The sequence below is a fragment of the Microcebus murinus genome, chromosome 1 (assembly GCF_040939455.1).
Source record: "Microcebus murinus isolate Inina chromosome 1, M.murinus_Inina_mat1.0, whole genome shotgun sequence".
NCBI classification, from domain to species: Eukaryota; Metazoa; Chordata; class Mammalia; order Primates; family Cheirogaleidae; genus Microcebus; species Microcebus murinus.
The window spans coordinates 137,303,084-137,329,673 of record NC_134104.1 but is presented as its reverse complement, the minus strand read 5'-3'; the positions used below and the strand labels follow the sequence as shown (position 1 = coordinate 137,329,673).

At 35.9% G+C, this 26,590-nt stretch overlaps 1 protein-coding gene and 1 pseudogene across 7 annotated transcripts in view; both read right to left on the bottom strand.

The window, feature by feature from the left end:
- Window positions 1-26,590, bottom strand: part of RBMS3 (RNA binding motif single stranded interacting protein 3) — a 675,854-nt gene that overhangs the window by 552,917 nt on the left and 96,347 nt on the right. The gene's annotated exons all lie outside the window — the stretch shown is intronic.
- On the bottom strand, window positions 16,293-24,782 carry LOC105883585 (small ribosomal subunit protein eS12-like; annotated as a pseudogene).

Sequence of the window (26,590 nt, the reverse complement as noted above, 5' to 3'; positions counted from 1 at the left end):
AATATATATCCCATTAAACACAGACTAAATGCATCTCCTGCCTAACTTACCCTTAGCTAAATTCCAAAATACCCGTCACCACGTGAGGGGAAAAAAAAGTGCAAAATGAGGAAGCTAGCATGGAAAAGGACAAGGGTCTTAACCAGTTGTGATTGAAATATCTTTGTTTTGAAATTTTTCCAAACCTATGTGCCCATGTAAACACATTGCTAGCCAATGGAAGAATGTGGCTTTTGTGGGACCTGAAGTTTATACAATTTGGATGGCCACTGCCCATTTTTAAGGAGAAGAATACAAAATGATAATACAAGATTAGACACAGTATTGTGGAAGGGGTCAGAGAAAAGGAGAAGCCCTAAAGCTTACATTTCATAAGCTTCTAGGCAAACTTGCCATCACCGACTCCTTAACACACTTTTCCAGCCACCCCAACCCCTCTCCATATACTAAGAAGTGATCTGAAAATCCCACCTCTCTGCCATACCAAGAGGTGATCTCCCATTTTCAGATGTAAGTATCTCATGTGATCATTCACGTCTATGTTTTTCCATTTGTTGTTCTTTCTGCCTGCTATGTGCTTTAATCTGTGTCCCTTACTATCCTCTTCTAGACACTTTTCCTGACAGATCTACATGCTGAAGGGCATTTCCAGGTGTTACCCCAAATGACGCATGAACATTTCATCCTACATTATGCCTTGAATGTTCACTTTAAATTAGCAATCATTTTCCACAGACCAGCAGTGGGATTGGCGACTTAATATCTGGATACATCTGTGTTTTCATTTTGTTTTGTTTTGTTTGTTTTCATGGCTATGTCTCATCCAGGCACTGAGTTCTGCCTATGCTGCATCCTCAGCATCTCCCACATCTGTCTTTTCCATTCATTCCACTGTTCCTATTCTTGTCTAGGAGCACTTCACGTCACATGGATTAATGTAACTGTCTCCAAATTGTGTTTCCTATTCCCAAGTTCCAAGTACTCTAATCCGTCCTGCATGCAGCCTTAAGATTTATCTTCCTAAAACAAAAATTAATTTTCACACCTTATCCCCATGTTAAAAGACACAATCCTGAAATGCTCTTCACAGTTTACAGATCACCTTCTTCAGACTGCCATTTAAGGGCTCTGGACCAGTTTCACAAAGTCTCCTTGATCATTGGCGTGCAAAAATAAATTCCTATTTCCAAATGTTCATAAAATTTACTGCCTTGAATCTGCAAGTGATTCCACTTATTGTTGCAAATTTATAATAATGTAATGTTTTTTTTTGCTGAAAAAGAGAACCTATTGCTTCCTGATGCACATCTGAGTGCCTATTACTCAATAAAGGATTTAATTTCCAAATTGCTGGATTCTACAGTTTACTTGTTTTCCATCTAAAAATGTAACACAACTGGACACTTATGGGCCCTGTTGGGTAATATCATCCTGATGGGCAGAAATGTATTTGCATAATTCATATTTACAAAGATATGAGTTACACAAATCTTCCTTACACAAGGGGAATGTTCCAGTGTGACCACTTACATCTAAATGGTCTGAGAATTGTCCTTCTCAGCATTTATCAGCCATATCCTCATTTTATTCTATTAGGACAGAAGAAAGAGGAATGCCAGACTGATCAATGTCCCGGTGAATCTTATGGCTGTATTTTAGAGTGACCTATATTAAAGGAGTTAGGCAAACGTAAGAGAAATTTACAACTCACGGGATAATGGCTCACTGCAGTGTAAGGGTGTCCCAAACATGGCATATTCTTGCTTTATTTATGCCCCAATGCTTGAGTGATAGTCTTTCTCATATTTTGCCTTACTTTTGAAAGCACAGATTTTCTTGCCTTATTGATCTCTTTATACCCTTATCATTTTTCCCCTGAGTTATTTGGCACGATGACAGCAGTGTGTCGCCGAGCCTGATTTAACATCATCTCCCAAGTATGCAGCACTGAGCTCAGAGTGGAATATTTTAAGACTGAAGCATGTAACACATCTGTCAGGCAATGATACAAATACAGTCCCTTGTCAGAACTAACGAATGAGGTAATCCAGAGTATGGATAAATAGCAGGAAAATGGAAGATGCTAGAAACTATGTTTTGCCAAAAGCATTTCTGAGTAATTAAATTATTTGGGGAAGAATGATGTTCCGTTGTTTTGGGTTCTAACTCATGTCTTTTTTTTCACAAAAAAGACCTTGGTGGTTATCTCTAGAGAATGAAAGTGCAGTAAGAGGCAGATAGCTATACACACCTTAATGGAAAAAGTGGGTGGTCCTTTGACTGTGGTCTACCCCATGGGAAGGATATATTTTCCAATAAATATTTTGTAAACTTGTTAATCAGTTTTAAAAGGTTTAAAAAGCTCCGCTTTACTTGATTACAATCCAGTTCTTTCTTGGTTTTGTTTTTGCTTTTGCAAAAGCCTCGTTATGGATATGGCCAGGCACAGTGCTAATCACAGAAATTCTAAAATGTTTGAACAGTGATTAGAAATTGAAACAGGTTACCTGTTACTATGGTCTCATCCCAAAACCTTAAAATATTTCTCCACAAGGAGGAATAATATCCCAAAATTGTTTGTTTTGTTTTTTTTTTTTAACTAAGTATATATGACCACATTGCCAAAGGGGGAAGGGAGTTGAAGTATAGATGTGTCTCTGTGTGTGTGATTCTAGAAGAGATGATAGAATATCAGCCTATAAGGGGTAAGGTTAAGTGAAAGAAAGAGAAAAAGGACCACATTTCCTATGCAGAGATTGATTATTCTACTGGGAAGGAAGTTCCCAACTTCACGCAGGATCTACTCAGTTATTTATAACTTGGATGCGGCATTTTAAGCAGTGATTAAGTTCTGTGGGTGGCCCTTACACACTCAATTCTCTTTGTCTAGGAACAGAAATGGATCTCTAGCAGTGAGGATCCAAGAGAAAAATGACCTGCTAGCCCTGCTAAGTACTATGTAAATAAAAGTGATTACTAATCTTATTTAACCCCAGATGTACCTAGAATCTTATTATTCTACAGGATCTCCCAAAGTGGCCCTACATAGAGAAAATGGAAAATTGTAGCTAAATATACCTTTATTTACAAAATATTCCTTATAAAATTTTACAAAATTCATACAACTATGTTTGATATTATCTCAGGTGACACCAATGTGACTATTAAATATAACAATAATTATATTCATAAATATTTGAGCTATTAAATATTTATTAGTGTATATATACACACACATACATACACACATCATAATCTGGTATCCTGATCAAAATTACATTGAATTTCTCCTAATTTTTCAGCTGCAACTCCTTCTCCAACAAGAGAAGAGAAATAATGTCAATGTTCAAACAGGGTCACCTATCCTTTGCAATGCCACCTAAGCTAATAGTGGTATTTGAGAATGCACTGATAAAGGCATTTGCAAGCAAGGAATCCACTGCCTCCTGATCCATGTTGTTGCTCTATGTGGAATGCCCTCCTTCCTGTTCCTGTAGCCAAACCTATTTATTCTTGAGGATTGACTTGAATTTCACTTCCTCTGAGAAAATTTATCTTCTCCCCTAAGCTTCTAGGAGACATTTTCCTCATTCCACTGCTGATGATAAATATTTTGTGCAATATTTTGTCCTTGCTACCCCTGTATGCTGGATAGTTGAAGACAGGGCATGCAACCAGCCACACCTCTGAATATATATATATATATATATATATATATATATATATATATATATGTATATATTTACACACATATATATCCCTACACATATACACAGAACAAAATCTTTCAGTGGGTACATAATCATTTTCTGGAAGGTGACTTTTACAGTAACAATCTACTCAATAATGATTATTCTTGGGAGGAACCTAACCCCAAATTATATTCTTAATTTTATTAGACAAATGTGTGCTGCATTATGTGGTTATGAAAACATGGCAACTTGAGGAGTGGTTACACTTGTCTTTGGGCTGCTGAAGACCTGTAGTAAGAACAGAGAAAAGGGAGCCATCGTAAATGTATCTCCTCAGTTCTCCTCCTTCTGCAGCTCTCTGCCAAAACACCCACCAGCTGCCTGCTTACAGACACAGCCACAGCATCCGGGCTACCCTAAAAGTAAGCACAGTGGCTTCTGGCCATGTATTTGCTCATCACTGACCATGAAGAATACACCTGTCTATTTCAAGCATAGGAGAGTCATTACATGTCTGTCAACACTGTGAAGGAAGTCAACTCCATATGTTGGGTCCCAACACATATACATAAAGTAAATTTTTCCTGTTACAGAAATATAAATGCAGAAAGAGCTCAGAAGATTTTTGCAATACATGTAAATGAAGGTCTTTTCTATTACAAACTGACTAAATGCACACCTGAGCTACAAAATTATTTAACTATCAACATTGACTTGTTATCTTTAAATCTTAATTTATATAAGTTAAAACAATTGTTACTATGTAGTTCCCAGCTATTTTAGAAAATAACTTTCATACTATTTAATATTACATCTTTTGATAGACATGCCACATTCATTAAGAGTTTCTTTCTGCTTCACATCAGATTTGTGTATGTGTTTGAAACAATAAAAACTAATCAATTCGGTTGCTATTTGTGAGTGGTGATGGAAAAGATCCATTCTTTTCTGGAAAAGAAATATATTTGTAGCAAATAACCACCAACTTTAGTAGAGAAAATTATTTGCACACTGAACAGGGAAACTGCCAAAGCAAAGAACAGAGCATCTGCTGTGGACAAGGGTATAATTATCTTGCTCATCCAAACACCGTTGGGCATAAAAGTTTCATTCTCTCTCTCTGGCAAGACACTCTGCTCAGACTTTTAACACAACATTATTAGCAAATAATAACTAGTTTGAAGTCCTGTCAATAACAACAGTATGTCTTTTGGACTATTTCCTAAAAAATGGGAAACAGGCTCTAATCTGATAAAATCGTGAACCATTTAGGTACCAAAATGATCAAAAGCTTCATTCTTGTCCTGTCTTAGACATTTCACATACCTTCATGCATTATTTGCCATAGACATGAGGTTTTGTCTAAAGAGGAAATGTTTTACCTTTCTGGCTCTAAATTGCAATTTATTGTATGTTTCTAGGAACTGTTTTCTGATCCCTAACGTTCTTTTTCCTCAGGTGATGAGATTACCATTACTTTCAGGCCACCTTTATCTTTTTTTAGAATGAAATATCAGTAGATCTTTTTTTTTTTAGGCCAGATGGATGAGATGAAAGAAGCCTGTTTGTGATAAACAGATATCAGTTATCAAAGGGATGGCTGCTTTTCTGATTCTGTTGTTGCCACTTCTCACTTTTCTCTGGGGATTTCAACCAGACAGGGGCAAGAGATTTGAGTCTTCTCGTAAAACTAACAAAGAAAGGAAGGTTGGATTTCCATTTCCAATTTCTTTCATGCAGTTGTTGGGTTGCCTTTCTTTTAAAAGAAGAAAGGGGATAGGAATCATGAAGCCATTGCCAATAAATGTCCTAAATAGGCAGGCCTGCTAAAATAACACCATGCACTGTCTTTCCCAAAACTTTCCAACAGTTATCAGCAACAGCTGACAAGCACCAGCTAATTTGAAATTGTGTGTTCTCTCCTGTCAACACCAGACCACACACACAGTATTGAAAAACACCCAGTGAATACCACGATTTTTCAAATAGAGGGTTCATCGTGTTCCATCTTCTCATGCTTAAAAAAACGATGTATCTTGGTATTATTTATCATTCTTTTAAGTTTTTATTTTAAAACTTTATTCTTTAGGAGCTGGGGGAAGAGGACATCAAATATTTAAAACAAGGAAAAAAAAAAAACAAACAGAAGTGACAAATTCCCCCAAGGTTGGTGGTACCAGACACTGGTGCAAATACATCCATCTGGGTATCTCAAGGACATATTCCCACATGAGGATCCAAGAAGGAAAGTGTCATAGAACTAACAGATGGGCTTTCCTTGCCTAGACCAGCCTAATGGAGCTTTAGGCAATTTGCATACTAGCTGTCAGTGACACAGGTGTGTATGAAGAACTTGCAGGAGGCCTAAAGAAGCCTTATATAGGATATAGTTGCATGGCTGATTTCATGCTTGTGTTTATTTGTGCATGCTGATAGGTGACATTTGTTAAGAGGCCAGCAGTTTTGTGCAGTGCTTTGATTTTTCCCTCTGAGTTACAGGCTGCAGCAGCTTAGTGTAGGTTCAAGTGAGAATAATTTTCATCTCAACGAAAGACTAATATTGAAGTCTTGCTCTTTTTTATTAATATGAGTGAATCATATCCAAAATAGTATTCACATGCCTTCACTTTTTAGTACTTATGCATGGAAGATCTTGGCTCTTTTCTGGTCTTATGGTCAAAGATTTGAATGCTGAAATGTTAAGAGCTGCCTGGCTCTAGCCCAATCTCACTCACTATCTGGGATAAAGAAACAGTGGCTGCCAAAACCAATGCGAACATTCCACTGCTCATTAAACTCTCGAAGGTTTCAGCTTTCCCCCAGTCCTATAATACACCCATGACTGTGTACTATATACTGGAGCAATGAAACAATGCAAAAAAAAAAAATGGCCAATTAACTTAAGTATCATCACATTATAAGTCACATATCACACCTTGTTCTTTTGACCTTGACCACATAAATTGTCTGCCACTTTGGTAGGCAGGCACATTGCTGGCTCCAGATAAACTGCATCTTCCATAATTCATGCTCTAGCCCAGAACCTTCCCACATTAGCTCTGAGCTTGGCTATGGATTTGCTGTGACCAATAGACATCCCAAGTATGATACAAACAGAGAGGTCTGATGAACACTTGGCACATTGCGGCTTATTCTCTGGATATGCTCCCTGTGGGAACCCAGCCACCATGCTGTAAGGAAATAATCCCAACAACATAATTTTCTGATGTTGATTGATTCAGATAAGATTTGGGGACAAGAGTTTGTACTCAACATAAGGAAGACTGTGTTAAGAGATAGGGCTGAAACATCTGCCATTGCAGCCCCAGAATATCTGGCCAGAAAGGGAGGCCACATGGAGAGACCCTGAGGATGAGACACCACATGGAAAAGGAGGCCATGTAGAAGAGAACCAAGGTGCCCTAACTGAAGTGCCCCAGCCATGCCCTCAGACAACTGGAGCTACACAAGTAGACCCAGTTGGTACTAGTGGAACAGAGGCCTGCCAAGTCAATGCAGAAAAAGCCATTAGAAAAAATAAATCATTATTGTTTTTAGTCACTTTGTTATCTATTGTTACTTATTATGAAGAAACTGATAACTGAGACAGTCATTTTTTAATGTAATTTTTTTTCTAAGATATTGATGGACAACTAACTTGCTGTGTGACATTTAATCTGCCAGAGGCTGTTGTCTCATCTATACTATGACCAAGTTGAAATAAACTATCTCAAAGGTTCCTTCTAGCCCTAAGAGTCTATTGCATTCTGTACTGAGATTAAAATAAAGGTTGCTAGCATCTTGACTGTAATAGCAAACTAATTATGCAACGTTGCATCATTAAAAAAAAGGGATTTTAAATTGGCAACCCCGGTCTAATATAAATCCATCAGATAACAAAACATTCTTTGTGAAAAAGGTTTTCAGCTCAGTCTTATCACAGCTGAGCATTTTGATGTAGATTCTTCAACTCTGTATTGTTGTATTGTGTATATACACAATATACACAACTCTGTATTGAATACAGAATATACACAACTCTGTATTATGTATATTCTGAAGAAAAAAAACCACAATTGTTTGGTATAGTGATTACACAATATAATAGGATGGATGCTTTTCAAAAAAGCTGGGATCTGCTACTGTAAGTTCATTCCACGATTTAGAAAGAAAAGACCTAAAAAATATAATGTATTATGATGACATTAGAAAGTCTTGAGATCTGTACCTATTTACATATATAAATCTTCTATGATTACAGGGTAATTTAAATGTCAGTATCAAATCTTTATTTTACATCAATTAAATGCAAAAAATAAAGTTATAATTGTTTTTCTTGACCCTGAGAGGTGTTTTTCCTCCTAAAGCATCATTTTTATAGTGCCATGGTGTGCCATACACTGTCCAGACATTTTACAGATATGGTAACTTAAGCAAAGAGAGACTAAGAGTGGAGCTGGCCTTACTATCCAAGCAGGCTACCTCCACATTCAAAGAGAGACTAAGAGTGCAGCTGGCCTTACTATCCAAGCAGGCTACCTCCACATTCTGTATTCCCACCCATAAACACACTGCTTTGACTCACATTAGAAACTAGCCCAAGATCTTTTTATTTGAACCAAATTCTTACTAACTGAGCTAATTAATGACAGTTATATTAAGTGTTAAAGAATTATGTCAGAAACTGTTTAGGAGTGTGAAGGTATTACCAACAGAAAAATCAAAGACCAGCTTAAGTCAAAAGAAATCTATCATTCTAAGGCATATTAAACAGAAACATTTTTTACTCAACTTTCAAAGTCACCTATTAAAACTGCTTTCCACTGAGTTCCACAATATTTCTTAAACATATTAATATTTATTCACTAATATTATTCCCGTTATGCATGTGAATTATACTATTATTATTTAAGTTAGAATATTTATGCACAAAAATCCCAAAAGCATAATTTCATGATATTGACTTATCCAGATCAGCTTTGGGGACATTGATTTGTATTTACTATAAAGAAGACTGTGCTAAGAGTTAGGCCTGGAATATGAGCCATTTCATCCACAGAAGCAAGTGTGATGCTCAAACCTAACTCAATTATCTGTTAGGGTGAAGAAGGAGGAAGTCATAGAAATGTTTAAATGCCTGGCTAAATGGCTGGACCCTGAAAACATCTTCCTGTACTAAGATTCTTTGACTCTATATAATTTAATTATATTAACCCTATCATATAATCTGCATATTTAAACCAAATTATAAGCATATTGTATCTGCCTATACTAAGATTCCTTGACTATGTATTTTTTAATCAAATTATGGTGAGTATATTGATAAGAAAAATAGCCCTTAGTGTTCAGCCACAGATCAAAGTGGTAAGGATGGGGACTCTGAAACCCACTCCCAAGGTCTGTACACACACTTCCTCAGTTGCTAGCCACGTGACTATGGAGAAGCTATTTAACTTCTCTGAACCTCAGTTTCCATGTGTGAGAATTGAAGATTATAGTAATACCAACATCCTCTGTTGGCTGTTACAATGTGAAGTGAATTGAGCAGACATAAACCACTTAGAACAGTTGCTGGTATTGAGCAAGTATGCAATTCTTGTTAGTCATTGTTATCATCTGTATTCTTATTTTAAAATTTAATACTGAACTGCGGTGGAGTCTACATTGATTCTACAAAATGTATTGAATACTTTCTGCATGTCAGAGCTTCAAACTGGAGACGCTGTCTGTAAGGAGACCAGCATGTGTCTAAGTTTTAAGAATATGAGTTAAAGTCATTTCTTCTAGGCAGCAGAAACCTGGATATAGGTAAGTGACTATAATACAGACAGCTAATCTGATTTTTAAATTAAAAAATTTTGCCAATTTTAACTATTGCTTTACTACTTACATGAAAACAAGTAAGATTTCAAATGAATAGAATAACATTTTGCCATTTCTAACTTAAAACAGTGGACAAAAAGTAAAAAATTCAGTTTAATAAAACAAAATTATTCAACTATAAGCATGTATATGAACATATGTACACACACATGTATTTTTAAACAGTTAGGGACCTAGTAAAGGGTTATAAACAATAGTTTCTAATGTTGAGCACAGTTTTGGCTCATGATATGTGCACTATAAATATTTGCTGAAATATTGAACAAATGACAAGGAAAAGGAGCAGAACTTAGCAAATCATGTGTAAGGAATGTTTGGCTTGATTATTCAAGGGAGTTGTCATGTGATTTAATGAGCCAGACCACCTTTCAGCCAGACATAGAAAGGGCTTTGTATTGTCATTTAGGGAATTGTAGCAGTTTAAAATAAATGCATTGCTCTGTGTCAGTTTCAAAAATTACAATCACAGCTTTTAGTTCAGATTTCATTATTAATAATCTCCTTAAAAATCACTAAAAATATCACCCCACCGTGTAATTTGTTTCTTTCACACTGATGGCACTCCTACTGTTTAAAACTAATTGCTTTTTTACATTTTCTTAAGGTCAGGCTCCGCAGAATGAATTTGGAGACAGCATAACTGTGAGCTACAACTGTTTAACACATCAAGAGCAGATCACAATGCTGAATGAATATCTCCTTCAGAACTGCACTGAAGACATCCACTTTAATTTGCCTCCAGGCAAGCATCACAATGACTGACAGTGTGACTTTCAAGTTTATTAAACATAGTCTGTGTGTTTATTTGCAGCTCTCTGGATGATAGTCTTGAAATTATGTTCATTTTTTTTTAAATTCAATAATTAGTATATGGAACAGGGGAAAAAATCATGTCTGGCTTTGATTGGAATTTTTGTGGGGACATTCAAGTACTGTTTTAATTTATCTAATCTAACACACTTCTCACAAAATAGCAAATAAGTTCTTCACCTTTTCCCAATAGTGGCAAATCCAACAGCCAAAAACAACAATTTGTATTTTTAAAATCAATCCCTAGATCACTATGTACATGTTGGAATAATGACAAATACAGCTGAAATGGCTGCATTTCCCCCACTGCTATAGTTGACAAATGAAGCAAACTGCTGAACGATAGCCATGCAATTTGCAGGTTGAGTTAAACAAGATGTGTTTAAGCAAGTATGTGTGTGTGTGTGAGAGAGAGAGAGACTCCTTCATCTAATTAGTATACATTCTCTCTTTCCTACCTTACTCGAGGTACGTTATGACCATACCAAAAGTCAATGATAGTCACTATAAAAATTATATACCCTGATTTTCCTCAAAAACAACAAATATAGACAAGAATATTTATGGATTCAGAAGTATTGGTGAAAAAAAACACATTTTCTTTTCTTCAAGGTAACGTAAGAATAAAGAATTCTTAAAAGCATAACCTGGCAAATAAATTTTCTGTGATGTTTTTAAACATGGATGCAAGATTATATACAATGTCTAGAAGTTAGCATCTAAAAGCATAAATGTGGTTTAACTATTGCCCTATCTGTTTTCTCAGAGAAAGTTTTGACAATCTTAAATTCTCAGAGAAAGCATAGAGGCTTCCCAATAACTTATTCATGAACAACGCCTGATCTTCCCGTAAAGATCTAACTTTCTCTTGAGAAGAACTTTTAAAAGTCTATTTGGGTTTGATCTAAGAATTTAAAACACATTCTACAAACATAAACCCTAGGCACAAAGTGACTAAATGTAATAATTTACCCATGGTTATTGTGACTTTTAACTCTAGGTAAATCTTTTCTTCCATTTCTAGTTTTATTATCATTCATTACAATTCAGAGAGGGTGAAAGAACAGTCTAGCATTATATTTTTTCCACAGTTAAATGCCTATCCAAGACTATATTATTTGACAATTTTTACAGTTACATTTTTGTTACCATCTTTTCAGTATGTATCTTTTCTCCAGAGGTATCAGGAGAGAAGAAGAAGCTAATGTGTTCAGTTTGCAGGTACTTTGCCATCTTCAGAACTGACCTATTAGTAACTCAAAAGGCAAATTGAATATTTATCACTTCAGGCTGTCTTGCCAACTCATCATCATTATATTACTTAGGGCATGGGACAGGGGGTGTCACTAGATAATCTAGAGCTACCCAGGCAATGATGTTCTTCCTCAGAGTAGCTAGTTAAAAAATTTTTTTAAAAAACCTTTGACTCTGAAAATAGTGCTACAATTAAGTGACAATGCTGCAAAAATACAACCTGCAAACAGTTGGCTTAAACATGCTCTTCATTCATTTATTTAAGTGGGACCTAACACAGACCATTTAGATAGTAGGCTGTACATATGATAAATGTCTTCTAACGAGCAAAAAGAGGAGGAAACACTACCAAAATAATAATAGAATCATAGGATGCCAGCAATAATTAAGCGTTTTCCAACTTCATTTTATAAATGGGATAAAGAAGGGTAAATCACTGCCCCCCCCCAAAAAAAAATTGTAGAGCCAGAATGCTAAATCAGTGTGACTCAGTATGGTTCATGGATTGGTGCTACTTTGCAAACTGTGACTAGTCTGCAACAAGATCAATCACAGAAATTGAGAGTAAAGACTTAAAAACTTTTATGGCAGTTTGACACTGTCATGTCATTCATATGTCTGATTTTGTATTAGTCTGCTGTGGATTGGAAAAAAACAAAAACTCAGTCTTCATCTTGGGTAGTCTGAGAAGCACTGCTGGAAATCAGTCCCCTAGCTTCCAGAATATTGGTGTCTCTACACCACCCTCATGTTCTTAACTCTTACCCCAATCTATTAAATATGATGCTATTGCATAATCCAGTTGAGAAAAGTGTTGATAGCCTGACATAAAATTCATTCAGGTTTCTATTTACCAAGAAGTTTCATATGGGAGAAGAGAGAAATCACTGAGCAGTTTGGGAACTACTTAGTGTTGTCTATCTTTTGGACAGATTGTGTACTTTTAAAAAAAAGTGTTATCTATTATTTTCTTAGGTTAGAAATAGGAATAAGGGATTTGTTTCTTTATTAATAGAGATCTTGAATCTCATGTCTGTAATCACTTGTTAACAATGCCAGAAAAGAAAAGAAGTGTAAAAATGACTGTTTTCTTCAACTTGAATCACAATGTACTGTTTCATCCAGTTCACAATAATCTTTCCAGAGTTATCAACAGCCCCGGAATGTCCTCTTAGAAATCCCATTGCTACTTCAAGTCTGATCTTTCGGGTGAGCCCCACAAGGGATTGAGCCTAAAGTAGGAGGTACCCTTTTTATATGCCCTAGGTTAGCTTGTCCTTCTGTTCATCTTCCCAGGGTGTTAAGAAGATGATAAAGTTGACTACCCAAGTGGTAATAGTTCTTCTGCCTAGAGCCAGATCTAGTTTGGACATTCTACAATATTGCTTCCTTCAGCCATACCTCAACTTAAAGTGACAGAAGATGTGTCTTATATTTTCTCTAAGCAAGCACCTTAAATGTTACCAAGAAATGCTCTATGTCACGTGCACTTCTTTCCTTTTGACCTCTCGTCTTGAATCTTACTTAGCTTAGGCATGGCTGGGCACTTTCCTGTCAGGATAAGGAAATATATCCAGCTGTAATTCTTGAAGAACTATAGGCAAGTAAGAGACGAATGATTTTTTTGTTGTTGTTGTTTTCTTTGTTTCTTGCTTCTAATTTTGTCACTCTTGTACTTGGCTTGAGAACGGGTCATATCTGATTCATGTATTATCAACAGCTTAACCCCTCTTTTACTCTCATATTTTAAAATATTCAAGGATCTTCTTATACTTTTTATTATTGCTTTAGGGCCTTGTACAAATTAAATGCTTGGTAAGTAAGGTATAAACAGCAGATAACTATAGTATAAGATCATTGTGTTTTTTGTCTCTCATTGTTTGGAACTGCTGAGTTACTTTGTGCCAATAAATCCTAGCTCATCATCCAAACATTCAATTTGAATTCTTCTTTGTCAACTCAGCTTGAATAATTTCTGGTATAAAGTCCTGTGGCACAGACTACAAACAGTGTGTAGAACATAGTCCCTTCCTTTGGAAAATGTAAAATCTAAAACCAGTTCAAAATCAATAAAGAAGCTACATTTTGGAGTCAGGACAGAGTACACAGAAGATGTTTCTAAAATCATCAGGTCTTTGACCAGTTATACATCTAACCAAGAAAGCTTTCTAATCAAAGTGGGAAACATTTCCAAGGCATCTCTGAAAAGATTGATACAGCTAACTCACTACCAACACTATTAGAAAAAAAATAAAATAAACAAAGCATACCTCACAACTACTATATAATTTTACTAACATTTTTGGTTTCTAGTGTTGTAAAAACCTACATCACTGCTTAATCTGTTCACTCAAGAACCATTTATTGAACATAATCTCTGTAGGGAATACAAAAACAAATAAGACACAATCCCTTAAAATATTTTGACTAATTTCTCAGATGGGCAATTGAGTTGTTTGTGTATTTGGCTTAACACTACGATTCTTCTGGGGTCTTTAGTACTACCTTGAATTCTTGGTTAAAGATACTCCCAGATAAGCTCTTTCTTCATTAGAACATTTTTTCTTACACACATGCCTTCTATGGTCTGAAGGCCACAGAATTTACACCTTTACCAGGCACATATCTGAAAGCCTAGTCTTCAATACGTTACTAAGGACTGTTTTCATCTCTGTCAGTGTAAAAAGTCAACACAGTGGCATAAAATAAAGAACACTGAAAGTGGCAATCATCCACAAGTCTCAACAACTAACAGACGCTCACTTGGTATCTGTGCTGTTATCTAAATTACAGTATAGGCAGCTTCACTAACGTTCTTGACATTTAAAATGCTTTCTTCTGGGGCAACTTGTTCAAAGCTGTCTTTCTTTAATTTGAGGCAATTTCCCCTTTTCCAGTTTTAAAAAATTAACCATCGGAGCCATGACCACAAGATAGTAGAGAATTGTAGCATCTGTCTGAACACTGAGGATAAAACCTTAGCACTAAAATTTTGCTATAAAGGGAGCTTTTCTGTTTCACAAAGTTTAAAGAAAATGAAATTCAAGTTGGGTTTAACTTATAAGCAGGATTTGAAAGGAAAGCAAATTCCTATCCTTAATCTTCACTCAGAAGTTCCCACCTGCCATTATACACATTTGTGCTCCTTTATGACATAAAAGTGATTATCATTATTTAAATAAAAAGCCATAGTCTTGCTATATCTTTTCTTAAAACATGTCCTAGGTTTAAGTAAGCAGTAGGAAGCAGAAGCAATATTCCTTTCTGTAGCTCTGTACCAATAAGGACATTAAATACCGTGTTTCCCCAAAAATAAGACAGGGTCTTTTATTTATTTTTCCTCAAGAAGACACCCTAGGGCTTATTTTCAGGGGATGTATTATTTTTTTTAAGTACAGTTCAACAATCTACATTTATTCAAAGATAGGTAAGTCGTCTTCTTCTGGAACATCATCATAACTCTCCAAACCCCGAATTTCATCCTGAATTTCTTGCGACTCTATTTCCTTTAAAACCATTGGCCCCAATATCTCATGTTGACCAATAGAGCTCTCATGGGGCAGATGAGAAAGGCTGCTCGTCTTCTTTACCATTCAGTGAGGAAATGCATGGGTTGTGCAGATATGCTGCGTAGCCACGCCTATCACTAGGTCTTATTTTCTAGGTAGGGCTTATATTGTGCAAATGCTTAGAAATCCTGCTAGGGCTTATTTTATGGGTAGGTCTTATTTTCGGGGAAACACAGTATCTCCCCATGATTAAAAGGTATATTGTTCTGAAACCCTACATCCTTCTGGGAAGTGTTAGGCTGAAAATGCAAAGACTACAAATGCAGGAGGCCCTAGTTAAATTTCAAGTTGCTTTTGTAGAGGTAAACATAAGAGTTTATAACTTCACTGTATCAAAGATTTGATGGTATAATACTAAAATATCTTTTGTGCCAATGTGAAATGATAAAAACATACATTTTTTAATAATTTAAAATAAATGTGGGCTATTAGAGGGAAATAATGAGACCATTCCGAGTCAACTGGATTTCAGCCTGAATCACAACTGGGTTTCTACTGCATCTTACCTCATATCATACCCGCAGTTAAGATGAAGAACTATAATTGTATCTTGCTCTCTTTCTCTCATTTGATTTGCACTACTTCTTCTCTCACTGAGTTCAAAGCAATATTGATATGTCAAGAACTTACCCAAAAACTTTCAGTGGCTTCCAGCTATACAATGAATTGCATATATCTTTTTTATCTCAGAACCCACTTATTCTCCAAATTGAACTTTCCAGTCCCCAACTCTCCCATTTAATCTATGTTCCAGGCTCCAGGCAAAGGAGTCTGCCTTAGAAATGCCATAGCTCTCTCACCATGGCCCCTATCATTTCACCCATAAAACTGAAAAACATCTGTCAAAATCCATCTCAAAGTGGACAGTACCATATAAATGGAGAATAATTTCCTCATTTGGCCAACCAAAGAGGATCCATTCCTCCATTTTGGGCTATTTATCATTTTAAATATTAAATAGTTTATTTTAAATATTAGTTTTATTTAATAAATTAAATAAAATTAATTTATTTAATTTTAAACTAGGTAGAGCATTACCTAGTATGCTCTACCTAGTTTAAAATTAAGTAGGCTACTATTCCCACTTGCTAATTGTAAGTTACTTGGTGGCAGGTGCTTTACTTTTGTTCTGTTTCTTTCTTTTTTTTATTGTGGTAGAATATACATAATATAAAATTTATCATGCTAGCCATTTTGGGTGTATAATTAAGTGGTATTAAGTACAGTTACACTGTTGTGCAATCATTACCAGCATCCTTCCTCAGAACTGTCCATCCTCCTCAACAGAAACTCTGTACCCATTTAACAACACAGTTACTCCTCATTGCCCACTCCTCCTGGCCCTGGTAACCACTCTCCTATTTTTTGTCTCCATGAATCTGACTACTCTGGGTACCTCATATAAGTGGAATCATATAATATCTGTCCTGTGCCCGGCCTGTTTCACTTAGAAGAATGTCATCAAGGCCCAGCCATATTGTAGCATGTGTCAGAATTCCTGTGGCATCAGTAGTGCTTTTGAACTCAATAGCTAGTCCATAAACAGTCCTTGAATTGGATTCAACCATTTGTCTCAGAATGAAATAAAAACAACATTAAATTGCATTAGTAGGCTTATCAAGATTCCTTCCCCCCAGAAAACATGGAATATAGATATGTAAAAAAAAATTAATTACTGCTCTAGCTGAATATTCTGTTTGGTGCAACAACCATTCGGCTTCTGAATCTATAAGACCTTTGCTATACTTTGCTCCATATCTTTGAAACCAGAATTCAGCAACCTGATACATGTGTAGAATTTGATACCTAAAGGCTCTTTCCCTGTTTATAACTCACCCACCCCACTATTAAACAAACAAACAAACAAACAAACAAACACCATAGTCTCAGTAGGTAGTGTTCAGTTAAAAAAATCCTACTTTTCTAATGAAGGTAATAAATTTAGCTGGCATACATCTTTGGCTTTTGCTCCTTTTCTTTGGCTTTAGTGAAGCATTTAACATGGGAAGAATGCAGGATAGTGATGTAATCAGGGCATGATGCTGGAGGTTCTGCAGCTATTTTGAGACCATGAGGCTAAAGGCAAAGTCCTATGGGTGTCTGAAACTTTTGAGCAGTGGTTCTCCTCTGGAGTGTTTGCCTCAGCCTTGTTTTATAAAATGCAAACAAACCTCAATTTTTTCAAGTTCCTGGTAGATAGATTTTCTTTTTCTTGTAACCAAGAGCCTGCATTTCTTAATCAGAATGCTTGGTTAAATTGTATCTAAGTCAATAAATGCAAGAAACTGATTTTTGTGAAAATCACTTTCAAATTCAAGTTCTTTGCTACCAAGCTGTTACTAAAATCAGTCTGTGAGATGAAAACATATATAGATGTATATTTACGTGTATTTGTGTATCAATATGCAGGTAAGGCCACAGCTGTTTGAGATTTGGGCTTTGTTTATTTGTTCAAAGGATAGCCTCTCCACTTATGAAAGGAACTTAAAATTTTCAGGGACAAGGAAAGGGGATGAATCAGGGTAGATGGAGAGAAAAGGCTTGATATAAGAAGTGACTTTTCAAAGCTGGCATTCAGCCAGAAACATTGCCTATCTGTTGGCAGCCTGGGAACATGAGAAATGAAAATGCATTTCTAAGGAGATCTACAAAGTCATTCACAGTCACAACAAGCATCTCCCAGATGTACAGCAGAAAATCGTAAGAAAAACACCAAAACCCTCCTCTTTAAAGATGAGTTCAGAGAGCCTAAATCACATTCTCCCCTTTGTAAATGTCCTCTTATGTGTCAATACATCATATAAGATAGGCTGGCTGAAATTCACAGTTCTTGATTTTATTCATGCCATGTAAACATTTTTTGAGTCACTTGACACTTGCAGCACATGACATGCTTCGAAGACAGAGTCTCATAAGTACTAACAATACCGTTCCACCTCACACCCGTCTTGACAGTGTTTCCAGAAGTCCTATCACAAGTAGTTACGATGAGCAATGGCCATGTGTTACGGCTGGAATTCTGCCAATAGGGAGGATCTGAGAAGGATCTTTTCATCCCTAATTCAGAAAAATCTTCAAATCACAAAAATAATTCTGGCTTTTGCCACCCCAAGAACTGGTTATTATCAGTTAAAATACTATTTTATTCGCTTCAATAGCTTGCATATGATTCTAGAAAGGCCAGTTGATGAGATTTTGGCCTTTCATACCTTCTTGAGGACTAGTGAGAGAAATGGAGAGGAATTTGCCTCACTTATTTGTGAGCTCCCTCACACAAATCACATCCATCCTGCTCATTTCCCCAAAAAAGATCTGGAAAGACTGTCTTAGATTTGAAGGGGTGAACTCTCCAAAAAGTGAAATTAAACAAATAACATTACCGAGTAAACTGACAATATAAACAGCATGTTGAATAGCATTTCACACCCCACAAAAGTCCCCTGAATTGGCATTGCTATCACCCCAATTTGATGAACGAGGAGTCTGTGATTCAGATAAGTTGGCTTATGATGCCCACACAGCTACTAAGTGGTAAAGAAGGGATCTAGACTTCGCACTCTCATTAACAGCACCAAGAGTAGCTATGTGTATAATTCCCCAAAGGCCATGGAAAGATTCAAAAGTAGTCTCTCCCACATCCTTTCTTCCTTACCACAGTTCGAACCCTTGCTCATCATGGAAGCGTATCTTTCATGTATTCTGTCACTGATCCTGGTCACCTGCATGCAGCTCACTTGTGGTTAACTAGAGAGGAGCTGGGAAAAGAAGAGCTACAAGGGGGAAGGGATGAAATAGAGGAACAAGATGAGAAAATGGGGAGGAAAGGAGGAGAAGAAGGGCCCCTGACGAGGGAAGAGTTTGGGACATAGTCTTAGTGTTCTGTTGCTTTCCTGGAGGATTAAAGCTAGTCTCACTCCTTCATTCCAAGGCAAGGACAGGTGTTGCATTGAACATGTTCAGTATAATGGTAAAAGTTGAGGAGAACCATTCAACACATTGACCATTTAAGACCAAGGCCATTTTTGTGGGTGCCACCATCACGGACTGAGATCTAATTGACTTTAATTTACGTAGAACCTTGGGATCTAAAAGAAGAATATCATCAGTCTTGGAAAGTAAATAAATTCAACTGTAGACCAGGAAAGCATGTTCCTAAACCATGCTGTACTTTAAGTAGATATCTAACACTATGTAGCCAGAAGCACAATGAATGGAAGTTTTGCATAAAACATATAAACTTATAACCTGCCACGTCAATCTGGCAATTGTGTATATAAACATGCATTTAAAGAGCATCAGTTGGTTAAATCCATCTGTAGTTCTCCCTTTAGAAAACGATTTGAAGTGCATATGGAATTTGTGTTCCTAACACATATGGGGGACAGACATTTGAAAATGAACGATGCACAATTTCATTATTAAACACTCAGCAGGCTTCAAAGACAACTGCATTTCATTAATAATAAATAATAAAAATGAAAACGCAGTAAAATATTATCATATCAAACACCTCTGTATTGCTATTTTTATGCACAAAACATCTTACCTTCCCAAGAGACTAAGTCCCTGCCTGACTGTAAGTTAGGTATTTACTAAAGAAAATAAACTCTTTCAGATGAATCAGATAAACAGAAGCCTCAACTTCTGTGCCTCCTTATTTTAAAAAGCCTTTTATTTGGAAATAATTTCAAATACAGAAAAGTTGCATGAATAGTATAAAAAATATCCAAGAATACCCATATATCCTTTCCCAGATTCCTCCATTACATTTTGCCCCATTTGCTTTAAAATTTGTTGCTCTGTCTGTCTAGATCCAACTATCTGTCCATCTATCTGTCTAAAAACACTTTTTTTCTGAACTATCCGAGAGTGTATTTGTAAATCATGGTACTTTATCCCTAAGAACTTCAGTACAAATTTCCCAGGAATAAGGATATATACTTATATGACTATAGTATAGTTATCGATATCAGTAAATCTAACATTGAAAAAATAATCTGGAGTCAGGACTCCAATTTTGTCTTGTAACCACATAATGACCTCACTAGCATTTTCCTCTACAATACAGGATCCATTCACAGTGCATTTAATTATTATGTCTCTTTAACCTAGAACATTTCTTGGTTTTTCTTTGTCTTTTGTGACATTGGCATTTTTGAAGAATACAGACTTTTTGTTTTATTTAAGAATGCTTTTTATTTGGGATTCATGTAATGTTTCCTTGTGATTAAATCCACTGTATGCATTATTCCTTGCTGGAACCTACATAAGTTATTAATATGTATTGTCCTCAGGGAATCACATCCATAGGTACATGATGTTTAACTGCCCTTCCTTGGCGATGTTGATCACCTGGCCAAAATGTTGTCCAAATTTTCTACTATATAGTTTTTGTTTGTTTGTTTGTTTGTTTTAGCTTGTAGCTGATAAGCAATCTATGAAGAGGTACTTTAAGATTATGTAAATATCTTGCTCATCAAAATTTCCTAGATTTATCATACGTTGATAATTCTTTACTTTGATTTCAATGTGATGATTTTCCAATTTTGGCCTCCCTCCATATTTTATGTACCCTGTTATTTGTCTCATTATTTAAGTGGAAAAAAGTGGTGGGGCAGAAAAGATGCTCAACATTGTCAGAGAACACTTTATTACTCAGTAGCAATTTGATCCTAGACAAGGCACTGACCTTCTTTGAACCTAAATTTTACCACTTAAATGATGCCAACAATATTTTTGAGAAAATTAAAACAATGGTTTTTTTGAAAACAATGACTACATGCTTACTGCTTTTGAAAGTAGAATATTTTATAAAAATATAAGTTGTTATTAAATGTAAGTACTTAAATGTTTGTAGCTGCTATGCTAATGAAGAGAAATGTCATTGCACTCTCCAATTTTAAGAGCACCTTGACAAACATTCACTTATTTTCACCTAATGAGAATGCTGTGAGTTAGGTATAACAGGCATGACCCCTACTTTACAGATGGGGATTTGAACCTAAGCATTTCTTGTAACTACTGCCCCAGTGTTTTTCCAATGCCCTACATGCCTTTACAAAAATACAGACACAATGCACACAAATATACATATATATATACTCAGATGCACACCCATGTATTTACCATCAGTATGCAAGATAATTACAGAAGTTCAAGATGGGATCGTTCCAGTGGTGACTACAAAAATTTGTTGCGGAAAATGGCTAGTTACAGAGAGGAGTCGGGTCCTATGATAACTGGTTCCTGATGCATTTCTCATTCGAAATAGAAAATGGTAATGAGCATTTGAAAATAACATACATTCTTCTTTACAGATTGATGTCGAACCCAACATATATACAACTGAACAGAGTAATATTGGAAGATTGGGAGGTCGGTGGGGATAGAGGCTGGAGGGGAACAGTTTATAAATTTAAGTAGGGTGGTCAGGGCAGACTTGATTGAAAAGATTATATCTGAATCAAGTCTTGAAGGAGGTGTGGCTATCTGTGGAAAGAACACTTCAGACGGAAGGAATAGGTAGTGCAGAAGAACAGAAGCAAGGCCGTGTTTGAGGACCACCAACAGGGAGGCCACTGTGGCTGAAACAGGATGAACCAGGAAAGTAACAGGAGACAAGATGCAGTCAAAGAGGTGGCTGGGGACAGGGGAGATCACCTCTGAGAGCCTTAAAGGCCAGAGTGAGGACTTTGGCAAGTCACTAAATGGTTTGGGGCATAGGAGGCACATGACCTGACTTGGATCAGTAAGGTCAATGCTTTCATTTTATGTGATAAGCCTGTTTTTGCTAAATATGATACTGCCAAATGGGTACCTGGATAGCTCACCATCTACTTGTCATTCTTATTATCTCCTTACCCTGATGGTTTGCCATTCCAATTTAACTAATTGTGTGCATGTGTAAAATTTGGAATGTGTACCTCTTAAACCATCTCTGTCAGAATTCTTTACTTCTTAAACATTCTTCTCTCTTTAGCCACAATAATTTCAAAAGGCCCACTCCTTTCTTTACTACCTTATACTATATTTATTTACATATTGATATCATATCCTAGATCATGATTTCCTTGAGGGTAGTCCCATGCATCTTTTAATTCTCAGAATACAAATTAGTTTTGGGGTCACAGAATAGGTCTCTACAATGCTAAATGAATGACTCTACAGAGAGATGGGTTATATCTATACATAAGTTCCCACAGTACATTACAAGTCACAGAAAAAGTTATGTTCTGTTAAGAGTTAAATTAAAATACCTTAACATTACAAAAAAAGTAAACCAAATTGCCTTGAGAATTGTCACGGAATAATGATAAATTTTAAATCAACTTTTAGGTTTTGTAAGAAATAAGGAAAACTCACAAATAAAAAATTTTAAAAGGTTCATTTTTTTTCTGAGGCAGCATCAGAACACAAAGTGACAGAAAGCTTAATATATTCCCTTGTACATATTCACATATAAATATATTTTGGAAGTTTACAATTCAAAGTCTCATGATAAAAAAATGTGGGTCATATCCTTGGGATGCTGAAACATCGTTTCATCCCCATCTGAGTGTTGATTTTCAAAGATGTCGCTTCACCTTTGTGGTGTATTTTCCACATATATACCAGGAAAAGTTTACTCATTGTTAAAGGAATCTGGGGAAATGGTGGCCCTTTCATAAAAAAGGAGAAAAAAAATGTCAGCAGGGTGAATTTGACCCTGAGCTTTGGAAGAAAATTATAATAGGGAGAAGATGAGGCTTCTTTTTTGGTTTCTTTGCAAACACCATGCCATCGTGCAATGCTTTGATGGGCAACTGCAGAAAAGTGATACCTGGCATGACCTCTTTCCACCTGAGCAAACATAGCCATGGATTCTCTTCTGTTATCCTTGCCATGATATATGTACAATTACAACTATCACATTAAGGCAATTCATACATGGAACATTTCCTTCACTGTGGCAGCATGGTTTGTAGCTTAAAATATTTTGGTATCTGTAATTTTGAAAAATTCCTCACAAGAATATCATCTACTAAGCAAAGAGTTAAAAGCTTTATGGAGGACAGTATCAAATTATAATAATTAGTAAATGGGATGAATTAAATTATATTTCATTTATTCATTCATTCACTTTGCAACTATTTTGTACATATTTATTGAGTGACTCCTATATTCCAGGCATTCCAGTTGGATACGGTGATGAAAAAGACAAAGTCTACTCTCATGAGTGATACTTTCCAAGTGTATGAGACAGGGAATATATAAGTAAGCAAAAAATAAGATTATTTCAGGTATTGTAATATACATATCCATTTGGTAATATTTTATAGCCCACCTAATCTTTTATTTTTTTCTATGTTTGCTTAATTTAACATTATTTATCATGGCTATAATTCATCTATTATGTTACACATTGATCTCATAGTTATTGTTCTCATTTAGGTGTCAATGAGTTACATAATGTTATTGATTTACATTCCTATAGATATTTAGTTTTACAAAAAATAATTATATATGCAACATATATATACTCCTTTTCTATTCATTTTTTATCTTAAATAGATTTTCAACAAAACAAAATTTCATTAAGGAGATAACTTCATGGAGTACTCTACTTCACAATTCCAGAATAAGAGTATCTGACATTTTTAGATTCCTAGGTCAGTGAACATTTGCCCTTTAGAGGTTCTCAATTACTTAATTTTGTTCATCCCACTTTACAGATAAGAAAGTAGAGACTGCAAAGTTGACGGGAACATCTTTTTCTAAGACTCTGAACCCTATCTCTCTCCCTCTCTCCTGACCCTTCTCATATAACTTTCACAAATATAATTCGGGTCACTAAATTATATTAGATTAAAATAGAGTTCTAGAGGAAGTTCTACTCTTATAGCTACTTCAGAAATTTGATAGCTTGTTTGGAATATTTTCTTTGATTTTTTTTTTTCTTTTTGGATTCTTAACACTTGCCCTAACTGACTTGTGGTATCTATTTTCTTTCAAGGTTGTCTTTCATTTCTTCTTTTACTCTGTATTTCTTCACATCTTTCAGTGAATTCCCTGTCTTTGCCATGCTTGTACTGGATAATATTTCACCAGTTGTTTTCAAGTATGTTTGAAGTTATTTCTTGAGCCAAATTTTTATTTGTTCATTTCTTGCATTTGAAGAATTCTTCAACAACATTTTTGGCCTGAGATTCTTTGCCATAGCGTTTAACTACTATGCAATTGCAAACGACCATTTCATGGGGTTTTCTCTCTGTGTCAGTTCCTATTTTCTTATCATAATTAATCTTAATGACGTTGATTTGGTGTTTAGCACAAAGGGCCTCCACCAACTTGACATACATAGGCTCAGCACAGTTGGATGCAAGCACACAAAGATGGGCTTGGCACTGTCTAAGGCTTTGGCAGCTTACTGAATTCCATGTGCTAGGCTATCCTGCATGGGGGTGGTCTTCAGCACCTATTATAAAGCAGTATTATCATCCATTACACCTCCAGCAGCAATGCCTTCCTTGGCCACGTGGTGTGTTATGGGTAAAGCCCAATCTTGAACACAATTGAACCTCCACTTCCTTGAAAATCAAAGAATGTTTAACAATGTTATGAAGTAGGGTGGTATGATTGAAACTCAGTTTATCATGCAGTTTAGGAAACGCTAGTTTAAAGAAATTTTAACAGAGCTCTTTACTGCAGTCCCTCTCAGAATCTACAATATACTAATGTACTCTGTAGCTCTCCAAAAAGGTGGTATATGTACATTATATTTCATAAATTCAAAGATATGTCTTTTTATTGTCCTACAAATAAACTTTAATATGAAGATGCTTCTTATACTCAAACCATAGTTTAATTGATAGCATTTTTTTCTTAGCAGTACATTAAAACATAGTCTATATTATAAGCTAGGGCATCTTAGATTTAGTGGTATGCATTAATAGGCAGTATCTGCCAAGCTTATTTGACTAGGGAACATTTTTTAAATCATAAAATGTCTCTTTGGCTATGTGATAATGAAACAGTTTTTTTTAAAAAAACATTGTGTCAAAACCATATTTTCCTAATCTATTTATTTTAGAACAGTAACATTTTTTGCTGAAATTGGAAATCCCCAAGCTATCTAGAAAGGCAGGGGGTAGGGTAAGGGGATTCCAGCAATCTTCAATTTTCAAAAGAATTTTAAAAATATCCCATAGCTCTGCTACTCATTCAGAATGGAGTTTAATATAAAGCCATGCAAACATCAATCAACGCTTTATTTTTTTGCAGGGGTGGTACCAAAGGGTCTTGTTAGGAGGGGTCCCTTAAAACCTCTCTAATTTCCATCAGCACCCTTATTGGCTATGAATATCTACCAAAGCCATCACAAACAAACATACAATCTAAGTCAAAAGAGTGTGCTGGCTACTCTCAGTAGCAGTCCCCCACGCTTCCTTCCACCAGCCAGCAGTCCCTAATCCTTACTCCTACCCCTAGAAAGCAATTCTGGAGCCATCCAGCCATCTGGAGCTCCAATTCTGGAGCTAATAAGGACTTAACCTGCTCATAGTGAAACCTCCCAACAGCAGATCTTGATGAGAGAAACAAAACTAAACCACAACTTTCATTTAGCGGACAAGAGTAAAGTCTGCAACTCTGCAAACAGGCTGAGGATTATTGCTGTGGTTTTATTTGGTACCCACTTCCCTAGCCCCAATCAGTGTCCATCACACGGAGAATTTTAGAACAAAGGAAGACACTTTGCTAAGCATATCTGTCACCATCCAACTCAATGTAAAATTCATACTTTAGCCAGATGGGAGATGCTGAATCAAGACAGTGAGTAGGACTTACAGTGTCTGGTAATCTGACCGTGGAGTCCGGATGTACTTAAGGATGTCCAGTCCACAAATAAGTTATGCCTAAGGATGTTCAGTGTGTCATGCATGCCTCTGAACAGTCCAGTCTGTGTGATAAAACACTTGTTCAGGTATTTTAACATCAGTGAACAGGCAGCAAAGGCAGAGCCAAGCGCAGTTTTGTAGCTAAAATATAGCTTTTCCCCCTCACTTTTTTCTTCATTAAATTTGTAAACTTGTCTTATGAGAGATTGGGATCTCCATTACAGCAATCTCAAGGGTGGGATGTTTTAACACAGAAAACAAACAAACAAAAAAAGGCAAGATAATGACAAAGAAGAGAAATGAAAATTCATAACCAAGAAACATATCTGGACAATCAGAGGGGAAGCAAAGATAGCACGACCTGGATCTTTTTTGTCCATTTTTTACTATGTTCCTGTCTAGAGGGAATGTCAAACTGATCCTGCTGTTATCACTGCACTATTTTTCCTAAGGTAGGATACTTTTAAATTTAAAAAAATATCAAGAGAGGATTTAATTTTTAGTTAAA